Consider the following 15,094-nt stretch of genomic DNA (forward strand, 5'->3'; position numbering starts at 1 on the left):
AGGGCTATGATGCGCTACAGGCAGTAGCAAACCAAGAATGTCAGTCAAACACTGCCACGGGAAAGGGGAATGAAGCTTTGACATGTTTCCACAACAAGTTTAATTTCAAAAGAGCAACCATATAGAGCTCATAGTCGGAGCTAACCAACCACGAGCAGCTGCGGTGGACTCACACAAAAAAACACAAAGAGCCCATTGGAGCTTTGATGGTCACTAGAAGCACATTCACAGCCTTTTGTAAAAGTTTCTTTCATCGGTTTGTAGAGGACCGCTTTGAAGGCTCGAGTTCGGCATTATGGTCGTCGCCGTAACAGTTTGTTGGAGCCAGTGGAGGTTACGAAAAAAGCGAGTTAAACTGCTCTCATTGGCTTCTCAGTTTCAACTCATGCAAAGCAGGAAACAATGGCTGGAGAAATAGTCAACAACAGAATCTGGATCCATATCTGATCACTACTCTAAATGGGACCATCAGTTACTAAATGAACATCATGCTGTATGGAAGAGGACTTGAAACTAGAGATTGAGACCATAAACCCATCAGGAAACTGTTTATTGAGCTCTTAAATTAGGTGAGAAGTCGGCTCATTTCTCCATAAGACTGAATGGTATCAGAGTGGAGCTCCCCCTGTTGGCCATTACATAGAATGCAGGTTAAGGACGGCCTTCAAAAGCACAAGTTGAAGTAGAGGGTTAACAAAAAAACTAGCATAAACTATACTAACTGATGTCAATAATAACATCAGGAATGATGTATTTCAACACAGCAAACTCATATATTTTAGTTTACAGCTCAAAATACATCTTTAAGTGCCTCTTTAAATAATGTCAAAACAAACAGAAAGTTCACATTTTCAGTTGCCCCAGCGGCCACATAATTCATTTCTTTCCTCCGCCTGGTGCTCTAAGAAGAGTTGAAAACCGTGTCAGTTCCTAGTGATTGTCAACATTTCTCATGCCACGGAGAAGAGAAATGCTCCCTCGTGCCCTCTGGGCTCTAAACACATCAATAAATCTCCACACAAAACAAGGTCAGGAAGCAAATCCAGTGTAACCACCAATGTTTAAACTGCATTTACCTTGTAAACATGTATCCCCAAATGAGAACAAATAATCAAGGTGGGATCAGGTGATTAAAAAAACCCCTGACAATCAAAAATTAGAGCGTGACAGTGTTAAAATGAGAGGGTGGGAGAAGAGTTTGACATGTGAAGAACAGGATGCGACCAAGTGACCCCTGACCTCCTTCAGCCCCCTGATGTTCCAGATGTAAACATCCCGTGCCACAGTCCTGCTCTAACGCACTGGTTTTTATACCATAAACACACACACACGTAAAAAAACACGAAAGGCATTGGACACAATCTAAGACATGTTATTGAGAGTTAAAGATTTGTATCAACCCAGCAAGGTTGAGCAAAGCCCTTCAAAGAGGACCGAGTACTTGAGCGATTGGCCACAGTGTTCAGATTTCTTCATACCTCATAGATCTCCGAGGTCCTCCAGAACCAATGGGTTAAAAGGTGCAATTCTAGCATTAAATCTTAAAGCAACCACAGGAAACAAAAGTTTTTTTTAGGGTATGAGGCTGAAACAAATATGACAGACACAATATCGTTCTAAAAAAAAAAAGTTGTTGGAGGATTGAATACGGGCTCAGTGGTGGACTAGCTGACCTGGGTGACCATATTTTCAAATATATAATAATCAAAACCAGATCCTTAAGTGTACCGCACACGTTACTGACTGCCTAATCAAGTGCAATTTACTATATAAAAAAGGAAGTCCCTGCAGCATTTTAAGCTATCAGAACTTTAAAGAATTACAGTTTTAGAATTACAAAAGAGAAATCTTTTGTTTCATTTACCTCTGCATACATAAAGAAAGTTTCAAAAGTAGTTAGTAAGGTTAACAGTATTCATACAGTTTAGGATGAGGGAAATGTCAGATTATGCTAATGTAACTGACATTATTTACTAATTTATTGGCAATATGTTTAATCATTTGAGGTATATTAAATGTAAAGTAAGTAAAATTTATATTCAAGTTTCAGGTCAGTTACTTATTGTACTTGTCACTCTTAAACCAGTCAGATATTAGCAAGCTAACATTGTCAGTTAGGCAACAGGCAGTTACTGGGTGACCGTTGTGATAGCTGGTGCAGCTGGCCATTGTTTCGGTTTGTATTAACCATTAATTATGTACTTTTCTTCAGTGATTTTACATATTTTGTGTGCATGAATCTCTCGCTTTAAAATAGATTTAAAAGTGCACAATTATCTCTTCTTTTGTTCGCCAAACATCATGATTAAAATATGATAATATGGCCAAGCTAGAGTGGCGCTGCAGGACAAAGGACGACGACATTAAAGTTCTAGTGGTTAACATGAGAGGTAAACATTGTTGTCTGTGCCCACTTATCCTGCAGGGTCACATTGGGGGTCTCTAGCTTGGTATTTAGCATGAAATTTATTTTTTTTCCCTCAGCCATACCACTGTGTTAAAGCAGATTTAACTCCTCCTCTCCTTCACTGCCACACTTCTTGAAAATAAACACCTCCTTCTCCCACATTCCAGTATTCCCAGAGCTGGGATTACACAGGGGCAGTGTGGGTATATGTCAGTGTGAAATCTACTGAACCACAACCAATCTCACGGCTTTCCAGGTCAGAAAGAAGAAGTTTTTGTAAAAATTCAGGTCACACGAGGGACAAAATAAACATAAATGTTACAGTTGTGATAATATACATCTGACAGAGTGATTAAAATTCCTGGTCTGATTGATTTCCAGAGTGTACATCAGGAAAATGGACACATTCCTCTCACGCTTGCTTTTATCTGAGGCATTTGGTATTTGTAAATTGTTTACTATGTTTGTTCTTAGTGAATTCTTAGTAATTACTACACTGTAAAACAGAGAAAACTAAATAAATGGTCATATTCTGGCAGCTGGAGCACCAAAAAGTACAGTAAAAAAATCTTTCATTTTCTCAAGTTTGGGCTTTTTTAAAGATATTTAGACATGTAAAAACAATTAAATGAATTCATAAATACATGTGAACACTGCTATAATACAAATAATCAGGCTTAGTTACATTTAAAGCTATAGAACTGTAATAAAGTCTCTTTAATCTGTGTAATTACATTAATTATTGCTGTTTTCACTGATAAAACTTTGACAGTTTACCAAAGCTTTATACACCGATACAAAACATTTATTCAAACATTCGTTTTTGTGTTTGTTTGTCCATAATTATACAAGATATCTATCAATTAACAGATTTAAGTCTTTATGTATTGTTTACTGATTATTCCTGTTATTTAACATCAGACATGTAAGTTCACAGGCTATTTTTTACATCTTATTCATATTTCCATGTATTTAAAAAGAACACAGAAAAAAAAAAAAACACTGTAAACTTACAAATTTCATTACCCAGTTTCACAATAACTCCCTAAATTAGATTGCACCAGTGAAACAAATATAAAACATCTCTGTCCATTTAAGAGCAATTAACTACGTAAACATGAAGTCAAAGTAAATTCACAAGCTAGCATAACTCTCAGTTAAAGACGTGATTGCAGCCATGTACATCTTCCACCCAGCAGCATACAGACATACACCATCTACACCACTCATGCAGATATGTTCAGATTCATACAGCAGTGACGACGAGGTAGTGTTTTCTGCTGTGGCAGAAGGGATAAACTCCTGCCAAACGAGCCCTCCTCCATTTTAAATGTCTCGTACGACCAGATGGCGGCAATGTGAAGTGTGGATAGATGGCGGCAATGTGAAGTGTGGATAGAGGCGGCAATGAGTTTAATTGCTCGATGTGTGAAAGCTCTGTCGCAGGAGACATATCTTCTGTGTAAATGTAGGAATTATTTTATGTCTGTATACATGGAGAGATATGTATGCAAGCCAATTTCTGCCAATGTGACAAAGAAAAAAGATTGTGTGTCATTATAATGAGTATATTATAATGCAATATTGACTCAAAGTAATGCCTTTGTGACACTAAGTCAAAATATTGCAAATATTTCTCATTATTTTGAGATACTAAGTCATAATTTTGATAGTTTCTCATTATTTGGAGAACATTTCTCACTTTAAAGTACAGAATGTTTTTTTCTCCATCAGATTGGCATAAAATGGGCTTCCATAGATATATGTGTTTGAGAGTTAGTCTTATGCATTAGTAAAGGTATTCTTTCAGTGTTGAATAAGAGTTAAATATCTGATAATGTTAACCTAACTGAACATTTACAGGAAGTTGCGATGTTGGGATTGCAAAAGTTAACGCAGATTCAACCAATTTCTGTGAATTTGATCAATTGTAGTTTCATGCCAACTTTCACCAATCATGTGCACAACATTTAGCTATACATCAAACTGCTATGATTTTATTCTCACAAGAACAAGTTACCCTCAATTTGTGATGAAATACACCAAAAAAAACCCAAACTAATATTTTCCTTCCTACTTTAACTTTCTCTCGCAAACTTGCGGCTCAATTTTGTAGAAACGGTGCCATGAAATTACACATTTTAAGCCGCAGCAATCCCACAAACACCCCTGCATCATCCTGGAGGGATTGATTATTATTAAACTGCATTAAGTCAAGTTTCAGATTGACCGTTTTTACATTTTCATCTCTTTTACTCGTCACTCCATTATGGGTCATTTAGAGCAGACTCAAACAAGGAGACAGGAATAGATGGGGTGCAGCCCAGCTGGTAGCTGGAAACCAGGGCTGAGGCTTGGGTAAGAGGAGTTAGGGGAATTAAAGGGTTGAGGTAAGCAGGTCCAGGGGGCAGGGGAAGCAGAGCTGGAACGATGAGGGACAGGAACCAGAGTCAGAGCAGAAGGAAAAACAGCGTCAGGCTAAAGATAACAGGATAATCAGATAAACAGCTGGCAAAAAAAAAAGCCCCAAAGCTACGATCTGGCAGAGTGGAAGCGGCGGGGCTGAGTATTTGTGGAGGTCTCGATTATAAAACGTGGGGCTCTGGATGTGGCAGCAGCTCAGGGAGATGCAGGATGGGAAGTAGAGAGCAAGGCAGCTAATGTTAGTCTGTAATAACTACATAAAAACTAGCTTCTTGTGAGACACAGTCATGTTGTATGGTGAATTTAAGCACAGCTGGTGCAACATATTCATTCAGTTACACTTCCTGCAGATATCAAATGCTAAAAGCTAATTCTGCATACGTTTAACAGCGCCAATTTGCTAAAAATTTAGGCTAAAACAGGGCTAATGAGAGAATACCAGTAGCTGACACAACAGATCAATTAAGGAGCTTTTACTTGATGGTTTCATAAGTAATACAATTCTAATAAATATGATAAATTAAGTCCTAATTGAGCTTTATTCTTGTTTCCTCCTACAAATTCCTCCCAATCCGACTCAGATGTGGTTCATAATATGCTAAATGCCTCATTAGCCAACTAAATGAAAAAACGGACATAACGATGAGTGAAACCATTCATTCCCAACCCCAGGCCATTGGATGTTTTGCTAAAAGCTGAAAACAGATCATATTGTCACATTTTAGAGCCCTGGTGAATGGAGTATAATACTTTTTTGTATGTATTATTGTGAGTAATGTTCTTATTTGTCAGCAGAGATAAGTTCACCATGGAAACTATTCTCCGTCTGAGCTGGCAGAGACAACCTGCAGCTTTTGTGTTTCTGAACTAGGTAATTGATTTCTTTCTGCTCCTCTTTTTCCCCTTTATGGAAAAGCATTTGACTGTGACATCAAATCTTGTACTGTCACTAACGGCGTGCTTTCTCGCTGGCGTTTACAAAAGAGTTCGCTTCACATAATCGCCAAATCAGCAGCACCGCAGAGGAACCTGGTGAACCCCCATCACAGCGTCCTCTATCCTCATCTCCTGCCGCCTCTCTGGTTCCCTAAAATTAAATTGTTGCAATTGTCCCAGGGCTCATTATTAGCCCTCCACACATGGATTAATTTGATTTCAATTTAATTTTCTGAGCCTAACTGAATGAGGCTGTGGTAGGAAAATAAATAAATAACAGACATGTGGATAAACTTGACAAACGCACACGACCGAGGGTGATGGAGACTTAAGGGACTGATTTTGCAATCATATATATCAATATTGAACTCAAACATTATTGTAGCACATTAGTAAAGAGTTAAATATACATTTCTAAAAAGTAGAAATCATAAAATCGCTTTATTTCCAAATCTTCAGACATTTATTCAAATACTTTTTTCATTGAACTTAAACCAATCAGTTAGTCTAAAACGTAGATCTGATCATTAATTTCTGTTTTTATGTTATTTTTTTTATCAATCTAAATTAATGTGTTCAATTTGACACTAATGGACAGACGTTTTTTCCACGACAACTGTACACTTGAGTCTAACTTAAAGGACCAGTAAGTAGGATTTTGTGGCATCAAACGGTGCAGTTGCAGATTATAACCTACACCTCAAGCATGTAGGAGAGTCTGTGTTTTGATTGCACACGTCCTCAGAAATTAGTGCGACGCAAACACGTCCTTAAAAAGGAAAATCTGTAGGAAACAGCTAGCCTGGTTGTGGCTAATGATGAACAAACTTCACCGACCAGCACCCTCTAAAGTTCACCATTTAACGTGTTATATCTTAAGTGTAAAGTCAACATTTCACCGTTTTACAGGGGAATATGTGCCGATCTAAAAGTGCACATTCCTGGTAAATTAAATGCAGAGGTGGGAAGTAACCAAGTATAAATACTTTTACTGTACATAAGTACAGGTAACTTGATTATTTTTCACTTTTCTTACCAACATTTTTACACAAATATTTATACTTTCTTCTCCTTACAGTCTCAACAGACTTGTTACTTTAGATTTAATGCATTTGAGGAATTGATTTTTATTTTGCATCATTGCACGCCTTCCCAACATCAAGACCGCTGTATATCATACAGGACAGTCGAAACAGACGAGAGGGGGACTCGTACATAAACTGGTAGAAATGTCCTTCGACAGAAACTGAAAAGTCAACTCAAGAAAAAAAAAACCAAATTAAATAAAGAATAAAAATAACCAGACTCGATCAATTCATGCACAAAACACGTCCCCACCAACAGCAACCCCGTGCATTGTTTTAACACAGGTCTGTTTACATTGTAATAAAACAAAATTATATGTTAACTCCCAAAAATAAACACTTGAGAGTTGACCTGAACATGACTGCTGTGAGACTTGACTTTTCTTGAGGGATTAGGGTAAAAATGTCAGATTTTCACCCGATAAAATCCCCAGAAAAACATCTAATTAAGACACATCAAGCAGGCCATGCATGATCAAACACCTTGAAAATTAAATATTGGACATTTAAAAGGTGAAAACATCGTTAGCAGCTTTGAAAAAGGAACATTTTCAAATGCCATGTCATTATTATTGTCAGGATTTAAAGACCTAAAAGACTTCATCTTGACTTTACAATTTGCTAATGAACACTTGTCTCGTCTTGAATTACTTGAAATGTGACACGGACTTGACCCAGAACCCGCTACTGAGACAGCTTCCCTGGCGTGTCAGCTTGCATGTATTTAATTGGTCAAATCATTTTCTGCTGACATTGGACTGCGCCATGGCAAAACTTGAGCCGGGTTCAACTTTCTGTCTGAGATCAGAGTGTATCAGTGCAGGCAGATTTCATTGTTAAACAGCTGATCAGACTAACCTCTTATCATCCGCTCAGCACGGCCAACTGCACACACAATCTAATGTCCTTTCATGTCCGACAGTCGAACACACCACAGACTCGGTCCAGACACACAACCTGAGCTCAAACTGTACATGAGCACACACGTGGAGGTCACAGGACTGAGTAAGGCACCCCCTCACATCCCTCCCCATCAGTGTCACGTTATAATCTAACAGTTCTTATAGATACTGATTATAATTTAAGTAGTGTAAATGTCCCTCTGCCTCAGTGAAATAATACACACACCAGCTGTGATTGACTTATTAACCTGTAGAAATAATATGAGGGGAGTATTATATAGATAACATAATAATAAAGCTTCTAGTCACACACAAACTAATAATATAATAATACACATGTTCTGCTGTAACTTGAACTCCCAGAACAACTACAGTACAAGTGATAAAACCCCAGGGGTACTTAAGGAGATGCAGGGGGGTAGCCTACGTGGAAAGATTGAGTAGCTTTAAATTTACGATGAATGGTTCAGAGTGCATTAAAACTAGAACGGCCAATATAATGAAAATTTTTTTAAAATAACTAGCTAAAAGTAATGCATAAATGGTTGAAACGGATAAAAGTAACAGATAAATGCTTTGAATAGCTAATTCAAATAATGGATAAATCGTAAAGGATAAAGAGCTTAAAATCGTTAGCTTAACGAATAAACAGCTGGAATACAAAGCTAAAAGTGATGAATATAAGGTTGATATAGCTGAAAGTAATGGTTTAAATGTCCACCTATTGTCACTGCAAGTGTTAGACTAGCTTACGAATGCAAACTTGACCAAAATGACCTAAAACTTCAAAGTTCAATTGATTAAAATATTCTGACAATATTCACATTTCTGTAAAAACTGACCAAAAGTTATGGCCCATATTTATTATGTGTTATTCTATTTTCTCACAAACTAATCAGCTGTAGAAAACTTGTTCAGGGCAGGAGTGTATTGATCGTTTCATAACTTTAATTAAAATTCTGTGCGAGGGGTCAGTTAAAAGAGCAACTGATCAAACCTGATTCTTTTCCCATCAATAGACTGAGACTGATTCAATCCAATATGATTCTCAGAAAGGTCAATGTTTGTAATAATGTGTGTGTGTTTCAGGGACATGTCTCATCACTCATATGTAAGCCCGAATGATGTGTGTGTACCTGTGTTCCTATCTTTGTGAGGACTATTACATTGGAAGTGAGGACATTTTGTTGAGTCCCCACTTCTTCCAAATGTCAGTTTGAAGGTTTAAACACTTAGATTCAGGTTTTAATTAAGCTGAGTGTACATTTTGAAGTTAAACAGTAGGTGTGATGGCTAAAGGTAATGTAAGGGAATGCATTAGCTAGTCAGAGTCCCCACATGTCCTTAATATAAGCCTGTGTGTATGTGCACCTTTTCAAACTTAACCAAGGCTGAAGTCTGCTATTTCCAAAACATCACGAGTCCAACATGTGGAACTAGAAACAGGAAGTGTCTAAGGGTTTTTACAGTGTTGCAGCAACACACAGAAATTAAGAAAAGATGTCAGTAACACTTGAAGTTAAACATAAACTCACAGGAACGTAATATCACTTGTAAGCTTCCCTACAAATATTCTTACTATTACGTACGTCAGCTGGACTTCTAATTGTCTCCCTCATTAAAAGATTATTCAAATCCAGCCAATCAGGTCGGTTTACAGCATTTAGAGCTGCTAAGAGCTGCAGGATCTCATACTTCGAGGACTTGATATTTACAAATTTATTCAGCAGTTACCCTTTAGCTCATCTGAATTCATTCCGCAGACGCCCCGAGAGATCCTTGTTCAGAAAGTCTATTCAGAATAATGTGACCTTTTAAAAAACACATAAAGCAGCCGTGAAATGCATGAATGAAGTATGTGACTTACTGCGGTGACTCTTAACGCGAGGTCTGGGGACCCCAAAAGGGTCACTGTGGGGGATCAAATGGGCCTGTAGCAAAACAAGGAATCATTTGTCTTCATACACACAGACTAAAAAGAAAGGAATAAATAGCAGAAGGCAATGAATGAATGAGTTATAGTAACAAAACAATACAGGGATTCCCATTTTGACCAAGATATCTGCAGCCAAGGGAAATTATTTGGTTATAACAAATTATTTAACCGCCCTTGTTAAGAATTTACAGTAAAAGCAGGATACAGATATTTAATAGATGGTTTAGGGAGGCTTAAAGTGTTGCCAGTGTCACAAAAAACCTTTATAAATTTCAATATTACATCACAAAGACGTACAAACACCAGTGCAGCATAATGTGATTAAATGAGTAAAATATTTATGTATTTTAAAATATAATTTTAACAACACTATTACAACTTTGGATTTATATTCGTGGCTCTGTGCATCAGTTGTAATAACGGGTATTACTAGTAATCATATTACAGTAATAATATTACTACTAGTAAATAAATTACATTTAGAATTTCAATATCAGTTTCAATTTAATGGTATAAATGTAGAAACAATTATTGCCCAAACATTGTAAAACAAAAAGGAACAGAAAAGTACAATTGATGAATGCAATTAAGTAAACAGTCCATTAATGGTACAGTTAATAAACTATACTATAAAGTATAATAATAATAATAATAATAGATTAATAAAAACAACAAAAAATAACCAACACTGAACACGTCTGTACAAAATGTCATGAAAATCAATGAGACTGAGATATTATCAACCTGCACTTGGATCAACTGTCAAAATAAAATCAATTAAAATAGAATAAAATTACATTTTTAATCACGTTAAAAGGGCACTGGAGGCAGCAGAGTATGGAAATAAGCACCGTCTGTCAGGTACGTGGTGTGAAAACAGGTGCAGCCTGTTGAAAACTAAAAGAAAACACAAACGTTGCCAACTCACTTCCTCAAGGAGAAACCAGATGGAAGCAGAGCAGGAGGTGTTGATATGTGTGCGAGGATAATGTTCTGTTACTTATAATCAACCTTTTACCAACAAGGAAGTGCTCCGACTCCGTTGTTTTGTCTTTTAACTTCCCGTCTGGTCTGGAAAGTGGGAATGTGTTGCGTTGTGTAGACTGAAATCTTCCTAAAATGTAAAATATCTTGACAGCTGTAATCGAAATGTGCAGCTTGAAGGCTGGAAGACAATGAGAGGCTTTTCTTCACTATGATTGCTAGAGCTGGTAATTAGATTAGCTCTCCCACACAGCTCTGGAATCAGCTGGGTGCTGTTATAATAGTATGTAATAGGGTGACCGGTCAGAAAGTGTTGGTATCAACTGGGGAAGAAGAAGTCAGATCAGTTATGGAAGTAAAAGTAGGAAAACCACAATGTAGAGATCATAATTTTATATAAAGTTAACTGATTATATTCAACAAATACAGAAACAAACTGTACAAAAAGTTGTGTAAAAAGAGATTTGGATGAATTTTAGCATTTGTTTTAGGTTTTTTCCTGTGAATTCTCAGTTTATTATATTTTTACCATTTTTTATTTTTGTTTCTTACAATTCTAACACATTAGGCTGCTTTTAATACAGCTTGTGTTCAGGTCATCAAAGTTTAGATGTTAAATAATACTCTTTAATGCGATAAGTATTAAACTGTTTACATGAATAATATTAAGTAGTAAGTTTAAGTACTTTTTATTAGTTTATTTTTCACAATACAAATAAAATATTCAAAATGAAGTCAGTGTCACTTGAAATTAATGAAGCTGCTTCATCAAGAATGTTTTTTTACACTTACAAAATGTAGTTAAATGTATTTAAAATCTTCGATTCAACAAGTTTTTTGAGTTAAATCAACTTATCTGGTTTTACAGTGTAATCTAAACTTTAAAAATAAAATGAATTAATGTAGTTTTCTTCACAGAAATGAATGAAATGTTTAGATATCTACCTACTGCATATTCTTTAAGTTTTTCTAACAACTTAAAATCAAGAAGGCCTCCCGACCCACTTGTGAAGCTTTGGCGACCCCTAATGAGGGTCCCGACCCCCAGGTTGGGAACCAATGCTTTATTACATTACCCCAAATGTTGATGATATCATAACAGACTTACTGTTACACCCCAATAACAGTTATCAATAAAACATATATATAAACATGTTTCATAAAAGTTGTAATTCATATATTTATACATTATAAATCAGCTTCCAGACCCACAGAGGTTTAGGGATCATTACCACCACGATGAACGCCACAGGAAACCCTTTTCTTCCTGTGGAAATCAAACTTTACAGCTCATGTCGGGAGACACAGCGGAGACACGAGGTGCTGAGGTGGCTTCGGCCTCCGTTCTGCTCCGTTCGTTTAATCTCTTTCTGTCTCTCTGGATTACAATCATTACAACGCTCTGATTTATGGGACATAATGGGACATAATGTGCAATACACACTGATTCATAGCAGCCATTAAAGTGTCTGCTGTCTGTAAAGGGTCATTAGGTTAAATATCAGACATTATCATGGACATTTTGAATTAACCTGTATGGCACTTCTCATACACCTACACATCTATATACAACTCATTAAGAATTAACCGTACTGTTAACAGGTTTATATTTTTGTCAGTGTCTATTTGGATTTACACCTTATTGGTTTATATTTGCACTCTACTTTGTACATAATTAGTGAAGTGTCTTAAACTTGCATTCTATGCAATGACCAGAAGGGGGCAGTTCCGTTACCATTCAGTCTTATGGAGAAATGAGCCGACTTCTCAGTTGATTTATGAGCTCAGTAAACAGTTTCCTGATGAGTTTATGGTCTCAATCTCTAGTTTCAAGTCTTCTTCCACACAGCATGATGTTCATTTAGTAACTGATGGTCCCATTTAGAGTAAAATAGACCATAAAGCAGGGTATGCTTTAGGGCGGGGCTACCTTGTGATTGACAGCTCATTCTCAGTGAGTCTGTCCAGCTCAACGCACCAAACTCAGATCAAACTGTCAAACTAGGCAGTGCTGATCAGATATGGATCCAGATTCTGTTACAGCGTTGACTATTTCTCTCCTCAAATCTGTTAACATATTTTAGTGTACTTTTTAGCTGTAATACATGACTGTGTGTGACCAGGCGAGCAGCCATCGTTTCCAGCTACAAATGAGTTAAATACAGCAGCTCAACTCGCTGTACGTCGCCATTGCCGTTTCCAAAAAAACGTCCATAATGCCAAAACTCGAGGCTTCAATAAAGCTACTCCACAAACAAATGGGCGAATAATAGAAAAACGTTATAATCTGCATCATCGTACTGGTAAATTAAGCTTCAGTGCAAAGTGTTTCACCACAGAAACAGACAAAATTAGCTACTTAAGCTAGTTGTAAAATGATTAACATCATACCTATCTTTAATCTGATGTCTGAGGTTATGAGGGTTGGCAACTTTTAGAAACTTAAAGTCGACTGCGTGAACCAGAAATAGATTAAACCCAAAAAAAGAAACAGTAAAATGGGAAATATGCATGAAATTCACCTGAACTCATCATGCCACATACATTCTGTACAGAAAGTGTCGATGCATCCAAAACTATTGGTGTAATCATTAATGAGATAATCTACGAGGAGATGTACAGAGTGCACACTTTGTTTGTGCAGTGACCCAACAAACCAGCTGAGCTCATGATTTCACCTTCCCGACTCTGTGTGTTTACACTACGTCTCTCCCTCGACCTCCTCGTTCCTCAGGTCCGACATCGGTTTATACGTTTTATAAAATGTTCTTTTTTCTGCTTGTGTGGATGCTTAAATCCTTAATTTACCATCTATAAAAGGCTGTTTTTGCACTTTTAAAAGTAAAAGCACCAATAAAACAATGTAAAAACACTTCATTAAAGAACATTAAAGATTCTACAAAATACTCATTATGTCTCCTGTGACTTATTACATGAACCCAGCGTGTTACTGTTGCAGCCGCTCAATGTTCAGCTCATTTCAGCTCCTTTATATACAGTTAATTTAGTCCAGTGGTTCCCAACCTCCGGGTCGGGCGCCTCCTTAAGGGTCACCAGATAAAGGGTCACCAGATAATGAGTCGCGAGATGATTAATTGCTTTTTGCGGTTTCTTTTGTGTGAAATATTGGAGTTTGACCTCTTTGAGCCTCCAACAGTTAGCCTATTTAAATAAAAACCATGTGAGAAGTCTCTTTGTTGAAAACATCTGGATTAAGACAAGGTCGCCCCCCATCCCCCCTCACAATGGCAGTTGTGAGGGAAACAAAACAGCTGGAAAATACAACTTTAATCTTTGTGTGTTGTAGGCAAAAGTTTAAATAGCAGAGATTTTTAAGTCAAATGAGTTTTAGAGCTGCAACAATTAGTCAATTAATCAATTAGACAATTAATTAGCAGCATTTTTAAAATCATTTAAATAATTTTGAAGCAGAAATGACAAATTCACTCAGTTTCAGCTCCTACTGTTAATTTTTGCATGTTTTCTTACGTGATAGTAAACTACATATCTCTGGCTTTTGGACTGTTAGAAAAGTGTGAAAAATGTTTAGTTTATCCGACATTAAAAGGTCAAGTGTTTAACATTTAAGAGGATCTATTGGCAGAAATGTTGTGTTTTTGTTATGATACAATACATCCAAAGCACAAAACGGCCTTTTGAGAGTTTCTTTGTTATCGTTTGTCTATTCATGAGCCTTTAAAATGTGATATTTAATCCATTAAAGAGGCTCAAGGACTTTAGAGTAGAACAATGTGTGAGGTCAGAATTTGTAAATAGCTCTTTCTATAGTTTCAGCTCCCATCACACACACTTCCCATAATTCTCTCTCCCTCACACGCTGCATATAAATGGTTGCACATGAAGAGAAAACAATACCTCCAGCATCAGATCGACACTAAATATAGGCCGTTTCCCCACTGGGAAGTTTTCTGTGTCTGAAATCAGTCAAACTCAAGAGCCGAGCTGGTAATTCTTTTGACACAGCCGACTTTTCTCGCTGAGGAATGAGCTCCGCCGCCACACTGAGCCAGCGCAATTTAGTCGTGAACGTGGCGACAAGTCCTGCAGCTAAGATAATACGCATTTAATTTCCACACAGCGTTAGGCCGAGGTGGGATGCAAAAGCTTTGAGGTACTGATACACCGGTTCTCCTACTCGCTTTAGAGGGGGATGCTTTTGTTTTGTTCCACTACATTTATCTGACAGCTGGAGTTGTATTAAATATGATAAAATCTCAGTGTGTCGATCATATGAAAATCTCGACGTCGTCTGAGGAGTTTTACAAATAAAAAGCAATAGAAAAGAAGGAATAAAAACTGAATTTGAGGTCAGACGACACAATTAAGTGACCATAGAGGGATAAATCTGCTATTAGGCAATCACTCATCAATGTGTTCTGCATATTAGCGGCAACACCAT

The sequence above is a fragment of the Dicentrarchus labrax genome, unplaced genomic scaffold, assembly GCF_905237075.1.
Source record: "Dicentrarchus labrax unplaced genomic scaffold, dlabrax2021, whole genome shotgun sequence".
NCBI lineage: Eukaryota > Metazoa > Chordata > Actinopteri > Moronidae > Dicentrarchus > Dicentrarchus labrax.